At 35.7% G+C, this 5,038-nt stretch overlaps 1 long non-coding RNA gene across 1 annotated transcript; it reads right to left on the bottom strand.

Moving 5' to 3' along the window:
- Positions 1 to 807: 807 nt before the first annotated feature.
- Positions 808 to 4,753, bottom strand: LOC131402362 (uncharacterized). The gene is made up of 4 exons (XR_009218588.1): positions 4,654 to 4,753; positions 3,354 to 3,451; positions 2,636 to 2,715; positions 808 to 1,286 (listed from the first exon to the last, which is right to left on the bottom strand). It is a non-coding gene; the product is annotated as an uncharacterized LOC131402362 (long non-coding RNA).
- Positions 4,754 to 5,038: the final 285 nt, after the last annotated feature.

Here is a 5,038-nt window from a genome sequence, read left to right as displayed (position 1 = left end):
AAAATTGAGGAGCACAAGCAAACAAGTGACAATCCAAAGAGGGAACCAGTGGGATTCACTGGGCCGCAGCACCACTGCCAGCCGCAGACCCCAAGCATTAATAGGCAGCGTCCACACTGGACCTGTCAGAGCCAGACTGTTCGTGACGCGTGCAGGAGCACAGCTTACAATTCTGAACTCCACCCTCAACAAAAGAGCCCAAACACAAAGAGTCAGGACAAATTGTGGGTCAAGATAAACAAAACTGTGTGTGAAGATAAACAAAAGCAACTCATCTAAGAAGATGTTCCAAATTCCCCACAGTTTTCCTGAAATAAAAGACTTTCTAGAATCGCAGTTGCTATCTAAATCCATTCAAGACAGGAAAATAAATATGCCTGTACTTCACAATGAGAAATCTAAGTAGAATCTAACCTATTTCTTGAGAGTGAAAGCAACAATGAGCGGGAAAGGAGGATTCAGGAATAGCCTTCCCAAGCAGGCTTCTATGAAACACTTGAATTACTAGAATGTGTTTGCCTTAGTCTTGCCTAAAGATTGACGAAAATGACAACATAAACCCTGCCATCAAGATTAGTAATTATATACAATAATTACACAAATGAGTAGGTAAGTTTGTTGATTTTTATTCTAAAGTCATATTACATTTTACATGATTTTTGCTCAATAGAAAATGCTATTACCATTGAAGAAATGAACTATAAATAAGTTATTCAGATAGCAGAAATTAGCCCTTTAAGTTTATAATAATTATTGATAAAAATTTCCACAAACTCATTCTATCTCAACTTAACCAAGATCAAGTATATAACAGTCTGCTTTTTCAACTCTGCAGGGCCACAACTATAACATAATTAAAACAACCTGTTATAATACAGTGACGCTGTGTGGGCCTCTGGGGTGTAGAGGTCTGTTTGCTCCTATATAGCAAACTATCCCTAGGAACTCCTACTTCCTACCTCCCACTTTCCTAATCCCGGAAGAATTGGAAGTTGTCAGGGGAAACCAGAAAGCTGAGAAACAAGCTTGTTAAATCAGTAACCTTAACAATACACATAATTTAAAGTCAAGAGGCTCTGCTCTGAGGTCTGCAATACAGGGACTCTCCAATCTCAAAGCACTGGTGGAATAATAGCTGCCATTTCCTCGTGAATCGGAGGTCATCTTAAACTTATTTGCAAGCTCAGAGCTGTGTTTTGGGCGAATGTCACGTATTTTGGAAAAATGACCTGACTGCAGCATTCTGTGTCAGATCCCGTAACATGGGAACAGGAGAACACACTATTCTAAAGAGAAAGAAGAGAAGAATTATCTATTCGTAAATTGTAACCTTTTTGCTAAGCGGAAGTAAGATGTTGCTTTAAGAAAGAGAAATCATTAAAATGCACCAACAAAATATGATCATTTATATCTTTAAAAAAGGACCCCATCTTCCTTGTTTGTAAGCTCATTAACAGAAAACTATTATGGGCAAAGGGCTTATACGAGAATTTGTAAAGAATACCAACAAACCATGAGGAGGGGTTGGGGGAACAGACAAGTGAATAGAAAAAGAGAATAGGTACTTCATAAATGAGGAAAACCAAGCGGTTAATAAATATACCACATGGCATTCAATTTCATTAGGAATCAGAGAAACACAACTGTAAACCACAAGGTGCCAACAGGCATCCACTAGATTGACAAAAACTAAGGTAGTGACAATTTCAAGGGTTTGCAAGAATGTACAGCAACAAGATGTCTCACAAACAGTCACTGAAATTATAAAATAGTGTAATCACTTTGGAAAACCACCCGACATTATCCAGAAAAGATGAAGATACATCTTTCATTAGCAAAATTCTATTCCTCGATATATACCCTTGAGCAGCAGTTCTCAAACTCTGATCTCAGAACCCCCTTACACTCTTAAAAACTGAGGACCTCAAAGAGCTTTTGTTTATGTTGGTTATGTCAATCAGTATTTACCTATTAAAAATTAAGGTTAATTTTAATTGAAAATTAAGAAATTAATTAAGAAATCTGAAAATCTTTTAAAAATACTAATTTAAAGATAACAGTAATAGATTACACAACATACACAGATATTTACTCAACATAATGTTTTTTTATGAAAAACTATTTTACAAGGTAAAACAAAAATAAATGTCATTATTTTACATTTTTGAAAATTTTTTTAATATCTGGCTTGATATCTATCTTAAGAGATGGATTCTCTTATCTGCTTCTGATTCAGTCCCTTGAGATATCACATTACATTTAGCCTCTGGAAAACTCCACTGTACACTCAAGAAAGAAAGAGAGCAACAAAAGGAAATAAGATCATAACATGTTAGTATTATTATGGATCTCTCTAGGGACCTCCAGGGCTCCCTGCACTTGGCATCAAAGCCCAGCTCTTTGACATAGTAGCTCTGTCAGACATGTCACAGCTCAGACATGTCACAGCTCTGACAGAGCTACTATGCTGAAGAGCTGGGCTTTGATACCAAGTCCTTTTTAGCCCAGCAGATTTCTGTTGTTGTTATTTTGTTTCCTCACTATTACTAGAAAATAAAACATTTAGGCAACAAGGAAAAAGATGCTAACTAAACTTCCTCCTAGTTGACCCAATTATACACAAATGAATGCTTACTGATCTGGAAGAATGGCTTCTTCATCCAAAGAAAACTTTCCTTGAATCCCATGACATAGTTCAGGTGGTACACCCACTGGCTGTGGAAAAATGCATTCCTGATTCTATATCCAAAAGAATGGAAATCAGGGACTCAAACATATACTTGGACACCGATGTTTACAGTAGCATTATTCTTAATAGCCAGAAAGTGGAAACAACCCAAGTTCTCATCAACAGATGAATGGATGAACAAAATGGCGTATGTACACAAAATGGAGTATTATTCAGCCATAAAAGGAATGAAATTCTGACACATGCTACAACATGGATGTACCCTGAATACATTATGCTAAGTGAAATAAGCCAGACACAAGAGGACAAATATTGCATGATTCTACTTATATGAGGTACCAAGAAGAGGCAAATTCATAGAGCAAATAGAAGAGAGATTACTAGAGGCTGGGAGGAGCAGAGAATGGAGAAGTATTGTTTACTATTGTTTAATGGGTATACAGATTCTACATGGGAAGATGAAAAAGATCTGGAAATGGATAGTGGTGATGGTTGCACAACATCGTGAATGGACTTAATGCCACAGAATTTTATATACTTAAAAACAGTTAAAATGGTAATTTTTTTTTTCTACTTTACCAAAAATTTTTAAATGCATTCTCAATTAATTAACCAAATATTTATACTAACTGAAAACACTTAATGATGGCAAAAAAGACCATACCTCTGTGGAACCTGTCTGATACAGCTCTAAAATGAAGTCGTGCAATGGGTGATGTTTCCCCACAAATAAGACATCGCCTCCAAGACTATTTGTTCTAGCTGGGGGAAAGTAAGAAAAGAATAAAGATCTAACAATTATACCTACAAAAGCAACTTTTATGAGAGTAAAATAGGAAGCACCTAAATTTTAAAAACTTAATTATAAAGTTTACAAAAAATAATAGACCTAAACGTGTGATGCATCTCTGTAGAAGAAACAAAGCTTTGACAATAAAGTTTCGAAGATCAATGACTATCAGAAAAAATTATCCCTAAAAGATACCTGAATACAGTCTTGCAAGATAAGGGACAAAGTTTTCTTATTTATACAGAACTTAATTTCTTACTATAAGAAACATATAGACATTCTCTGAGGAAATACAAATAAATTGCATCATCTAATAACAAAGATTATTCTATGGATGGTTCATAATAGGTTTATTATACTAGTATTAAATAAATTTTCCAACAAAGCCCAGCTTTACAATTTCCCAATACTTTAACTGTCACTATTAACGACAAAATGCCACCTTTTGTGTAAAATAACATTTCAAGTTAGCAATATGAGGGCAAATGCTTTTGTTTCAACCTAACCTTTCAAGCAAAGTTATTGTTATTTGGTGGGGATGAAGGGAAGAAGGGAGATGGAGGAAATTAATAATACCCTCCCAACATGCAAAAATACTTTTGTGTATGCATATTATACAAGAATCAAAGTCTTGGGCCTGCCGGGTGCTGTAGTGGTTAAATTAGCACACTCCACTTTGGTGGCCCAGGGTTTCACAGTTTCGGATCCTGGGCACAGACCTATGCACCACTTATCAAGCCATGCGGTGGCAGGTGTCCCACGTATAAAGTAGAGGGAGATGGGCACAAATGTTAGCCCAGGGCCAATCGTGCTCAGCAAAAAGAGGAGGACTAGCAACAGATGTTAGCTCAGGGTTAAATCTTCCTCACCAAAAAAAAAAACAAAAACAAAAAAAAAAGAATCAAAAAGTCAGAAGATATTCTTGAAGTATTGCTTTTTAATAAATTTAACAAACACTTGTAAGTTAAAAAATTGTATTTAATTACTATGCAACTTATGGATAATAAATTTTAAGAAGCAAAGTTAACTTTTGTCATAAAGAAGTCAAATCAATGATTTATGCCCCCTTTATGGGAAATTTGACAAATGAAAAAAAAAGGTCTAATTTTACTAGGAAATGTAAAGTCTCTATTACACAGACTCAATGTCGACCAAGTGGAAGTATGATCCTTACTCTCTTCTGGAGTGAGGTCTGGGTATACCTCTTCTAGGGCAGCTCGCAGCCTTCGCTCATCCACGAACGGCAACAGAGCAACACCGGGGGAGACAAATGCACACCAAGCGGCCCAGCTATTAGGATCACCTAAATTGCAACTACCGTTGGTCCATATAAACATTTCTAGTAGAATTTCCCTGCTGATATAAAAACATTTTGGAACTGAACTCTATTTAGCCAAATTTCAGATAGAAATACTTCCCCGTGGTGGTAGAAGAAAAAATTCTATTTGTTTTCCATCTTTAAAAGGGTTCATATGGAAAACCACGTTTGCTGAATCTTTACTCTGTGATGACAAAATTTTTTTTTTTTTTTTTTTTTTTTTTTTTTTTACATTTTTATT

The sequence above is a fragment of the Diceros bicornis genome, unplaced genomic scaffold, assembly GCF_020826845.1.
Source record: "Diceros bicornis minor isolate mBicDic1 unplaced genomic scaffold, mDicBic1.mat.cur d_74_multi, whole genome shotgun sequence".
NCBI classification, from domain to species: Eukaryota; Metazoa; Chordata; class Mammalia; order Perissodactyla; family Rhinocerotidae; genus Diceros; species Diceros bicornis.
The sequence above is the reverse complement of the archived record's forward strand: the minus strand, read 5'-3'. Positions and strand labels throughout refer to the sequence as shown.